Below are 12,770 nucleotides of genomic sequence, written 5' to 3'. Positions count from 1 at the left end.
CTTTTGTTACTTCCTTCTTGTTACTTTTGCTGCGTTAGATAAATTCTATGTTCTAGAATCCAAGACACCTACACTATGAGGGCACCACACAAACTGCACCTGTACTCATCATTCTAATGCTTCTAGATTACATTATTGATTTAAGCATCTTGACTGCCCCATGTATTTTGATTATTCCTGGCTTTTCAAGCTGGCAAAGAGAGGAATGTGACTGGAGGTATGGTTTCAGGTAAAACCATTATAAAACGTTTAGGGGTCTTTGACTGTCATGCTTTGCTTCTCTTATGCTTTGCATGCTTCCTTCACTGTCCTCACGCCATATAGTCCCTTCGTCGGTACCTTGAAGATTCGCTTCTCGACCTGGACCTTTATCTGAACTTCCTATTTGTTCCTTACCATCTTTCTCAAATTATGTCTGTGCACAACTGTAGCTCTTTAGAAATATATCTTATACTCCTGTTCTGCGTGTGTACTTAGAGAGAACACAAAAGCCAACTGATATGCTTAGCAGGGCTGGATTAAGAGCACACTGGGCCTGGTGCTGACAATTATGATGGGCCTAATTACGGAATCTTATCGACCAAAAACACTAAAACAGTCATACCTCCCAAGCGTCATGTGTCTGATGGAGATGGTGCTGGAGGGAAACTCATAGGATTCAGCTATACGAAAACACATACTCTATGCTAATCTCTCTCTAATTTATGCTTTCATCTTTCAAGTAAATCCATACCCCCTAACAGCAGTGTCCAGTGAAGCAGGAAGTCAATGGGCGGGGTAAAAGGGTGGGCCACTGGTGCAAATCACGTAACCAGAACTGCCAAAAGAGGAGAACATGCCCAAAAAGGGGGCATTTCTGTCCAAAGAATTTGAAGGACAGCCTGGCATGAATGCATGTCAGGCTGCCCGCCAATAATGCAGGCTGTCCAACTAAGGGCATACTATGCAGGCAGCACCCTGAGCTTGACATAAATGTGTTTAATGATGCGCTAACTCCATGCTTTCTAAGGACTGTCCCCTAGCACTCGCTGGTCCACTTGTCTCCTTACCTTCTTACTAGCAGGCAGAAGTTCCTGGTATATAGTCTGGGACAGAGAAAAGGTGTATGTAGTAAGTGTAAAAGAAAGGGGACATGCCACAGTGTTAGAGAGACCAACGTCTGCATTACCTTAACTAATTTTATTGTCAGCCAGTCCACACAAGTTTTGTTCCCATACATCCCTCTTAAGCTTCCAAACTTAAAGGGACACTATAGTCACCAGAACAACTACCACTTATTGTATTTGTTCTGGTAAGTAAAATCATTCCATTCAGGCCCTTTGCAATAAACACTGTCTTTTCAGAGAAAATAACTCCATTGGCTACTCCTTAAATGGCTGCGAGAGGTGCTTCCTGTGGCAGTACTGCCTAGTGTGCAGCACTGCCATTCAGTGTCTCCACCCTCTGCATGCAGACACTGAACTTCCCTCATAGAGATGCATTGATTCAATGCATCTCTATGAGGAGATGCTGATTGGCCAGGGCTATGTTGGACTTGTGCTGGCTCTGCCCCTGATCTGCCTAGTTGACAGTATCAGCCAATCCTATGGGGAAGTATTGTAATTTGCTCAGACCACCACTTCTGATGATGTCAGCAGACAGTCAGTTCAGAGGCAGATCCAGCAGCATATTTTACTATATTTAGGGAGTCAAGAAGGGGCCAGGGTGGTTGTTTTAACATAATAGGGTCAGAAATACATGATTGTGTTCCTAACCCTATAGTGCTCCTTTAAGCAAGAGTATGTGAAGAGTAGTTAGGGTTGCCACCTTTTTTGAAAATAAATACCAGCCTTAATAATTTGTATAATCACAAGGAGTGACATCAGAGAAAATTCTGTAAAATCACCAACAAACTACTCACAGTTTGATTCTGCTGTATAGATGGATTGCTCCCAGTGTCTCAGTCTCGCAAGTCACCCAGTGTCTCAGTGTCCCTATGTATCACAATGCGAGTGTCCCCATGTCACCCAGACCCCTAGTCTCCCAGTGTCCCCATGTCTCAGTGTGTTCCCGTGTCACTAGGATACTGGGGACACAGTGAGACATGGGGACACAGTGAGACATGGGGACACTGAGAGACCCAGGGACACTAAGAGACATGGGGACACTGAAAGACCCGGGGACACAAAGACATGGGGACTGGGAGACATGGGGACACTGAGACATTTAGGGAAACTGGGAGAAATGGGGACACTGAGACAATAGGGACACTGAGACACTAGGGACACAGACACTGAGAGACTAGGGGACACTGGGAGATTAGGGGACACTGGGGACACTGGCTGGGAGACAGACACTTGGGGATACTGGGAGACATGGGGACAGTTGTGGACATAGACATGGGGACACTGGGACATATAGGGACACTGGGAGACATGGGGACACTAGGCACACTGAGACACTAAGAACACAGACACTGGGAGACATGGGGACACTGAAACATTTGGGGACACTAAGACACTAGGGACACAGACATGGGAACACAAACACTGGGAGACTAGGGGACACTGGCTGGGAGACAGACACTTGGGGACACTGGGAGACATGGGGACACCAAGTCACTAGCGACACTGGATGGGGGACATGGGGACACTGGGAGAAATGGGGACATAGTGTATCTGTGTCCCAATGTCTCAGTGCCTCCCAATGTCCCTATGTCTCACAGCATCCCCATGTGTCTCAGTGTCCCCTAGTGTCTGTGTCCCCATGTTTTCCAGTGTCCCCAAGTGTCTCAGTGTTTCCAGGTCTCCCAGTGTCTGTTTCCCCATGTGTCCTAGTGTCTCAGTGTGTCCTAGTGTCTGTGTCCCCTAGTGTCTCAGTGTCTCCATATGTCCCCTAGTGTCTCAGTGTCCCCTAGTGTCTCAGTGTCCCTGCTGCCTTTCCCCCCATCCCTCACTTACCTGAGCTGTAGAGCTGCTGTCTGGACTTTGTGCTGTGTAGCTGCTCCCCCACGGATCAGTAAGTAGTAGAGAGAGGCAGGGATATGCTGTAACTTCCTATCCCTGCCTCTCTCCACACACAGTGCCGGTTCTGGTATTGCAGAGTAATCTCCATTTATTCTGAGAAAAATACCTGCATTTGTATTGCCGGTATTACTGCCTCAAATACCAGCTGTGTCAGTAAAATACCAGTGAGGTGGCAAACCTAAGAGTAATGTGTAAAAAAAACACATTTTTTTTTTTTTTTTAAATGGGCCTATTCCATGGGCCTGGGCCTGGAGCTGCAGCTCCATCAGCCCCTATGTTAATCCGGCCCTGATGCTTAGGACAAGTGTGTGTTCAAAATGATGCTGTCAAAATGTTTTAAATGCCAAGTGTGTTGTTTGAATAACATTAAAATTGAGTTATTAAGAGTGCAGTGTCATTACCTCTCTCTTGTCAATGATGTATTTTTTTGCAGACCCAGTACTGGTCAGTACTTATTTGCCTGTATCATGGAATAGGGACAGTTTGATATAACGAGCATTTTACACTGGAACAATGCACTAACTATGGATAGACCGCTTACTTACCAAAAGAACAGTCACAAAATAAACCTTGAGATTGTTGTATTTTGTAAAGAGGATACTATTAAAAAACCCTGCATATAACACTCAACAAGTACAATTCATCCAGAAAATGTATATAACACAGGTCTGCTAATGTAAGAAAAACAAATATATGCAATATCTTAATACCGTATCAGAAATAAAAGCAAAAATATAGCCAGTCCGTGGAAAATGTTGCAGAGCCAACACAGGAACATGGCATTGTAGGCATTGTAGGCATACAAATCTTCTGCTCATAGCTGCCAATATCTGCCGTTTTCTGTTTCTTGCAGCTCTTCGTTCATGACTCCTGTCTCCACCTCTTCCTCCCCTTCTGTTTACACTACTATCTCCAAAACTTGTAAATCCACCTCATTATCTTTCACCACCTCCTCCTCCTCCTCTGTGTGGTAACTTACAACTCTTCTCGAAACTTGACTTTGTGATGTGACCAAGACAGTCAACGACCATTCCAACCATCCATGGGACCCCATTATATTGCTTCATAACCTTCAGGGCATCTGCTCTTCTCTTGGAATGCACATATGTTGTTCTTAAACTTCACCCTGATCTATCATAGTGTACAGCAGCTTTGATTAAAGTACCAAACTCTGCAAAGAGCCCCTGTATGTCTAAAGTACAGGTTTGAAACCAGGTTTTTCTCTCCAGTCTCCATACCAGGCCATGCCCCAAAAAAGACCATGCTACCACATATCTGAAAGCTCTATCAGCCTGTTGTACTGTGTGAGTCTGTTCCTGCCTCCCCAGTTCATCAATTGCCTTGTCTTCACAGGCCCTTCAACAGCCCTTAGTCATCTCTAACTTGAGCTTTGGCTCCACTGTGGCCTAGTCTGCCCTGGGTACCTTGGTCTTCCTGACCCTTGCCTGTCAGATGCTAGGTCCAGTTCATCTTGAAGGACATCTTGTAATGTATCTTGGTTAGCTCTCTGTGTGGTGGGTCATCAATGACATAGTTTTAAATGCTGCTAGTGCCAAGTTATTTTTTTACAGTTAGGTGGGATCTAGATTTGGTGGGAAGCCTGGCTGACAGTAATGGAAACAATTGTCATTTTAAGGCAGGTATTTATAAAAAGACCAAAATAGCCAGAAGCATAAAGTACTTAAATAATTTTCAAAGTTCAGCTATTTTGGCTGTACATTTGAAATTAGAATTCAGGGTTTAGCCATTAGAAATCAGTTTAAAACTGAACAGTGGGATGGCACCAGGGGACTCCAGGCACCATAATCACTTTAATGAGAAGATGTTTTGGTACCTGGAGTTTCCCTTTACATAGGGATATGTAGCTCCGATTGGATATGTTTAATAGGAGCTGAAGGACTGAACTGACAGACAACAGGCTCTTCTATCAGACAACCAGATCATTGCTATTTTAGGCCCTAGTGTTCTCAGTGGTGTATCCTGGTTTTGTGCTGCCCTAGGCAGGACAAAACTCAGGCGCCCCCCCTCCCCCCGCGCCACCCCCACCCAACCTTTCCCCCCGCCCCGCATTCTAAATACACACACACACACTCGCTAACAGAAACACACACACACTAACAGACACACTCACTAACAGACAAACACACTCACTAACAGACACACACTCACTCACTAGCAGACACAAACTAGCAGACACACACACTCACTGACATACACACACACTGCACAGGCAAACACACACTAACAGACACACACAAACAGACACACACACACTAACAGACACAGACACACACACACACTAACAGACACACACACACACACACACACTAACAGACACACACACTGACACACACTAACAGACACAAACACTAACAGACTAACAGACACACACACACTAACAGACACACACACACTAACAGACACACACACTAACAGACACACACACTAACAGACACAGACACACACTCACCCACCCACATTAACACATTTTTTTAAAATTTATTTTTAACACTTTTTTTTATTTTTTTTAACACTTTTTTTAAAATTTATTTGTAACACATTTTTTTTAAATTTATTTTTAACACATTTTTTTTTTATTTAACACCCCCCCCCCAGCCTCCTTACCTTTGGGAATGCTGGGGAGGGGGGGTGTCTCTTCCTCCCTGGTGGTCCAGTGGCTGCTGGGCGATCGGGCGGCACTGCCTGGCGGGCGGCCGGCCGGCCGGCGAGGGAGCACTTCCCCTGAGCTGTCTGCTCAGCTCCCTCGCGCGCCTCAGAGTGAGGCTGGGAGCCGGAATATGACGTCATATTCCGGCTCCGCCTCCCAGCCTCACTCTGCGGCTGGCGAGGGAGCTGAGAAGACAGCTCAGGGGAAGTGCTCCCTCGCCGGCCGGCCGGCCGCCCGCCCGCCCGCCAGGCAGTGCCGACCGATCGCCCAGCAGCCCGCCGGCATTTCTGTTAGCCGCAAGGCTAACAAGACATTTGCCTTGGGCATTTGGGGGCGGCTTTTTTTGCCGCCCCCTGGAAAATGCCGCCCAAGGCAAATGCCTTGTTTGCCTCGCGGCTAATACGCCCCTGAGTGTTCTCCTTCGTTCGTTTATTACTGAAACTTGCAATGAAACTACAACAAACTCCAGACTGTAATTTACCATGTGCTCTTTGTCCTAGTCCTGCATACTGCAGTAGAAATATATGCAGGAATGCTGAGGGCTGCTGTCTGAACCCGAGGGAAAGCATAAATACAAACACAGGTTGTTATAGACTATTAACTTTTTCAGAGTCCTATCACAACCAATTTTTATTATTATTATTGGTATTTATATAGCGCCAGCTTATTCCGCAGCACTTTACAATAAGAGGGTTATTTATTAAATGAGACAATAACAAAATGTAACAGGAACAATAGGTAGTTGAGGACCCTGCTCAGACGAGCTTACACCAATGACAATTAAAGTGACACTCTGGTCACCAATACAACTTTAAGGCATTTGAAAGATTTTAGCCTGATTAATATGCTGTACTTTCCTGCATGCTCAACTTTTTATAGTTTTTGCACAGATAAAAATAAATGATTTACAAAATACTGCACCATAAGCCTGCCTCCATGGCCTTGACCCCTCACTTCAGAAATACTTCCTTATCTAAGGTGTGCACACAGTCTCAGCCCCAACAGCACTGAGTGAGCTGTCCTTAATTCACATCCTGGCGGCAGACAGTCAGATAAACTAAAAACAGGCATTAATATGTGGCTGTCCATGGGTGTCCTCTCCTTCTAATGCAGGTTGTTTTGTTGTTCAGATCTTTCAGTACTGCCAGTGGCTGAGCTGTGTACATACATTTGACAAGGAAGTCTTTTTCTGGATTTAGGGGTGTGGCTAAAGAGGCAGGCTTATGGTGCAACAATCTGCAAAACATTGATTTATTTTGCATATATTTATTTTAGATATAAAGATTTTAGCATGCAAAATATGCAGTATATTAATGAGGCCAAAGCCTATAACATGCATTCAAGTTGTATTGGTGTCCAGAGTGTGCCTTTAACATGTAAATACTGACTGTGCTAATTTGGTGAGATTGTAACATTTACGTTTGATAAATGGAAACTCGAGGCACAGAAAATAATTCAGCTTACTGAAATACCTTATGTGTGAAGAGTTGATTTCTTGTTTTCACTTTAGGAAAGTGCTGATTTCAATAGATTGAATTTTTTACACGTTCCTGGATGTCTGATTGTCCTGTAACTTGCTTACATCCTGGTAGTTTCATTACGTGGAACAATTGCATAGACAATTGCTGTATCTCATGTGCAGAATAAACTTGCTGACATTTTGGTATTGTGCTGCCTTGATGGGTGGGTTCAGTCTGGTATGGAAGTACTATACAGGGGGGACCAAATGGCAAGCTACTTAGAGTTTCTCTATGCTTTTGCCCACTCTCAGAGGTCTCATATTCTCTGTTTTTGTTGTCATTTGCTTGGGCTCTCCCTAAGCTAAAAGGGTAATCCAGATGTGTACCTTGTGCTCACTATGCCTAGTGGGGTATCAGTTACAACTCACTGACATGGTCCAAAAAATGCTGAAATGATCATCCTGGGTTGCTCTATCTCTAGTGCAGAGATAATTTGCCAGCATTTCAGTTCTCGACTGACCTTATGGGTGGGATCAATCTGATATGCAAATGGTATAGGTTCTCTCTGTAATAGTACAGGTGAGCAAAACTTTTGTGAGATTCGATCGAGGACTAACTGAAGGGAAAGCTACTGAGTTTTCCTAATCTGCAGATGTTGCTTTCATTTTTTTTATTTATTCATTTTAACGGAGTGTTCCTTTTAGCAGACAGGCATTTCCCAAGCTGGTAATTGGAGTTCTGACTCCACACAAGAACCATAGCAAAATTCAAATGAAAAGAAATGTCACCACTCTGTATATAATTCAGGATAGTTTTAGTCAGTGATCAAAATAGAGGCCTGGTAATGTTTGGACCTCATTGGGGTCTTTGTCATACCTGGTCACATAATGTAACAACAGACATTACATAGTGTGTACATATCAATCAATTAGCACACAAAACAGGTGAATAGTAAATAGTGAAACAATTTAAAAAAAACAAGGACATAATCCCAAAGTCAACATCTATAACATAAATGTGCAATGTGGATTTTAACTATTCCATGTGTTAATTGATTGCTATGTACACACTATATAAAGTTTCTAGTTAGTAGTTACACACTGTTCTGAAGCTTGACAAAGACCACACAGAGGGTGAAACATTGGCAGTCCTCCTCACTTGTAATGACTAAATAAAAGTATCCAGCACCTAATGCCGGTGGAGTTTATTTTCATTTGAACAATCACTTTGCAGGACATAGCAGAATCACAAAGTCTACAACCAGGGATACCTGTTAACGTGTGAATCAAGAATCCAAACCGAATTTAAAATCATTATTTTGTGTGGTCATAGTCTGGGCAAAGTCCACCGCATTTATAGGCGCTAACCATACTTACGTTTGATGCATCACCCGTGTAATAGTAATAATAAAAAGGAAAGAAAAATGAATAGTTGCATTTTTGCAATTGTTATAATAGATCTTACTAATAACATTGGTATGCTGTTTTCAGTACAATCAGAATACATTATTTATCTTTAATGACAGTCAATTAACTCCTCATTTCCTTTACCTGTTACCACTAATTGCAATTATCCTTGAATTCTCTCTGCCCATCTCCTCCATATTCTCCCTATTACCTCTTGTCTCATTCACATTCTCTCTGCCCATCTCCTCCATATTCTCCCCATTACATCTTGGGATTGAGTGGGGGACTTTTAAATAAGTAATGGGGGGTGGGGGAGGACATCCTTATGTACCCCCACCCCCACCCATGGTCAGTAGGTGAGGGCTATTATAATATTCCGGCAGTGTAAAGTGGGCAAATAGTTCAGATATTTTTTAAAATCAGGGCCGGATTTGAAGCATTTAGTCTGGATTTCCTCCATCCAGTGGTATTCGGTCTGGCTGAAATCCAGTACAAATTCAGGCCTGTTTGGGGGCTGGATTGCAAAATCCTGACATTGTTAAATAGTGCCCCATTCGGTACGGGCCATTCGAATTTTAGTGAATAACCTTGTTTGTATACAATATAACCAAACTGTGATTTTTACTGAATATTAAGCGAGCTATTTTAGCATACAATTCACAATTCAGTTCACAAGCCTCTAGATATAAACCTCATTTTTAATAAACCTCAATATTGGCAGCCACAACTGGCCTTATATGCAGGCCCCCATGCAAGGGGCACTCCCCCCTTGACCTGAGAGTAGAATACAGTAAAAACATACACACGATTACATTGGCTCGCAGGTCCAGGACATTGCAATACAAAACAAGATAATCCCTCCCCTGGCAGATAATTGAGTCAAGCACTGTATTAAACTCAATTATCTCCAGGCACAAAAACCACACATTTCACAAACACCCCAAAAGTACCTTAAAAATATATAAAACACCCTAAATTACGTCACCTGATAGTCCCAATCTGCGTGACCAACATATCCAAAAATTACCCTGATCCGTTCAAGGGTTCAGGAATTTCCTGGAAGTCATAATTAGACCGACCGCCCACATGGTCCCATGCCCAAAACAGTTCCAGAGAATCCGCGCTTGCGGTCGGTGTAGTTCGGTAGCTTCAAAACGAACAAACTACCGAACATAGTCCATAGTCTTACCCTGAACCTTGTTCCCCTTGTTCGAGGGAACATTTCCACCGAACAGTGTCTTACTAAGTGCTATAAAACCGAACACAGGCATTCATGGAAGTCCAACGGTGTTTGGGAGTTTCAACGTCCGAAAATAGTTCCATGAACTCGATGACCAAACACCACTGCCTAAGTTTTTTACAGGGCCCATAGTCTTTTGGTAAGAGGCTTGCTAGCAGGCCCCTCCAAGCACCCGTGACGCGGTTCAGTTCGTCACAAGTACGTCCGTTTGTCTGGTTACAATTATGTGTCTGTTAGTCCACCCATTGTACAGTGCTATGGAATTTAATGGCGCTATGTAAATAATAAAATAATAATAATAATAACAGCAACATAATCACGGCAGACACATATTGACTATGTTGCCTAGAGCGTCTTGTTGCTTTGCCATTAAGTAGCTCTCTTTTAGCTATTTGAAGAGAGCTCCCTCCATGGCATTGATAATGCTGATTTAATAATTACTGCATGAGCAATGCCAGTTTAGTACAACTGGGATAGTGGTGAATGGCTGAAAGTGATGGGTGCTGTTTCTAGAAAGCGGAAGCAATTATAGTGCTTGGAGTGTTCTTTTGAGAACCACCTATGACACATCTTGTTTCTATAGCCGAATTCCTCCTTGTTTATTTGCTTGTTTTTTCATATTCTTCTTTTTATGATTGGCAGTTATATTCTGGCATCACCAACTTATTCCGCAGCACTTTACAAAAATATAAAATGAGGGATTTAACAACAAATGAGACAAACTATTAAACATTTGAACGAGCTCACAATCTGTTGTGGAATACTTTTTCAATTAATAAATGAAAATAATTTCAGCACTGCCAAATTCACACTATAAAAACATATTTTTCATGTCCAGACTCATAAAACAGGATACACTAAATGTAAAAAAAATGTAAACAAAGTCATTCTTAAAAAAAATCTCACTCGTAAAATATATAGTATACTCGGATCATAGATAGCTTTTGGCTTGTTAATTTTTAAGGCCCATGATTATTAACAAATATTAACTTTAAAAGTCTTTAAAATAGTAAAATGTTAAATAGTTACCATTGCAGAATTGCACAGCAACAATGTGTAAATTAGTAGCTGTTATGAGTTAAGTTGATATGAGGACTTTGCTGACCTTTGCATTCCATACACGTTCTCAGTGACTAACTAAATGGCTTGCAGATGCCACACGATTTGTCTTATTCTCCAGACAGCTGGATAGTCTGTCTAGGAATTCTAGGTCATGCATAGCAAACCTTCGAAGTGGTAATCATCCGACACATTCTGTAATATTCTTCAGTACTTAGGAGTGATTATTTACAGGTTGGAGAATCTCAAGGGCCATCATTTTGTAATGTTATTCCACTTATCAGTAAAGTGCAGAATTTGTAAAAAAATTATATAAAAAAAACCCAAACCCTGAAAAATACTTCTGTGTATGTATATATAATTTGAATGCAGAAATGAACTATAGTAGGTTAACGTAAACAACACAAAAGAGTAAATAAAAGTCACCCTGTAGGCCTCGGAGAACATTGTAAGAGAAGCGTGAAATATGGTTCAAAATGACATATATTCCCCAAGTGTCCATCTGTTGGAAGTACTCATACAAATACTCAATCATGTAGACATATAAATATTTGAAACTTGTTTTCCAACTTTATATAAACTAATTTCATTGAAGTGACTGCCTGGGGCCCCTAAGTGTCCCTCAGGGCCATTCAGACATTGCTTTAACATGTAGCGATTTTGCCAAGTTTGGACAAGACAGAAGATAAGAATTTTTTTGAGCATTCTACATAGTGGCAATCATACATAACAGGGTCACCTTGAATTTCTGTACATTGCTCCTCGATGATAACTATACTTCCTGTAATCATAACTTTTTTTGGCAGGAAATTAAAAGAAATTAGTGTGAATTCTGCAACTGAAAACAAAGGAGAATTGAGGCTGTAAATCTAGATTAAATTGAATTCACTCAATAAAGACCTGGGTACAGGTCGAAACGTTGCGGATCCATTAAAACTGCTTTGAACGTATCACAGTGAGTGCCTGAGATTTTTTTCTTATATGTAGATTATATGGGGTATGCTGACCTATGCTCAGTTAGCACCATGTGTGTGTTTTGTGATTGAGTGCAACCCTCTTCTTTATTTTTGATATGGACATACTTAGGTCCTTGACCATTTCAATCTCAGGGTCTCAAACTGAGATAACTGCTAACTTACCTTTTACACTACATTCAATGGCTAACTATAAATGACCAATCAAACTGCTGGATTGATCCAGCCATTGGTCCAGCTAGATCTACTTTTTTGTTCATTCATGTTTTAGTTAATTAATTTTAATGGTTACCCATTTACAAGTGCTGAAGATATGGATATAAATGGCTTCTCATGACATTATTGGATTAGGTTATTGACACGTATGTCAGTAGGAATAGACAAACAAATGTTTCTTACGACTTGCTCCCCCACTGACCCATCCCCTGTACAGAACTGATAGATTTACACATTTTAAGAGGCAGAACTAGAGTGCTGAACAGGAATACCTGCAGCATCAAAAACTTGTACAAGAACTACTGCAAAAGGCAGAAAAGCAAAACCACCAGAGTTTACAGACTCCACATCAAGAATAACTGAGTCATTTTTTGCTTCAAAAAACATCTACCTTTTCATCTGCCAGTCTGACATCTCAACACTTTGCATTCTGCATTAAGATCTAGATGGGTTTCACCACAGTCTGAGAGAGATTCTTACTAACTGCATATCCCAGACAACTAATAACGAAACACAGAACAATTGGATATAAAAAATGAATAATAGCAACGTGTAATAAAATAAGAGAAGCAAGAGGCATTATCGATTTTCCGATGTCTGCAATGACTGACATATCTGTTCAGGCATATCTACCTTTGTACTACAGGCATTCTCCTCATCTTGTGGCTTAATAGTGTGGAGTCTATAACCCCTGTAACATTGGAAATACCTACCCTGGAATAGACAGGTGAACATGCCCTAA

General features: G+C 41.8%; 1 pseudogene; it reads right to left on the bottom strand.

Annotated features, from left to right (window-relative positions):
- LOC134612009 (THO complex subunit 4-like) overlaps positions 1-12,415 on the bottom strand; it is a 47,811-nt pseudogene extending 35,396 nt beyond the window's left edge.
- Positions 12,416-12,770: the final 355 nt, after the last annotated feature.

This window comes from Pelobates fuscus, chromosome 5, assembly GCF_036172605.1.
Source record: "Pelobates fuscus isolate aPelFus1 chromosome 5, aPelFus1.pri, whole genome shotgun sequence".
Classification (NCBI taxonomy): domain Eukaryota; kingdom Metazoa; phylum Chordata; class Amphibia; order Anura; family Pelobatidae; genus Pelobates; species Pelobates fuscus.
The sequence above is the reverse complement of the archived record's forward strand: the minus strand, read 5'-3'. Positions and strand labels throughout refer to the sequence as shown.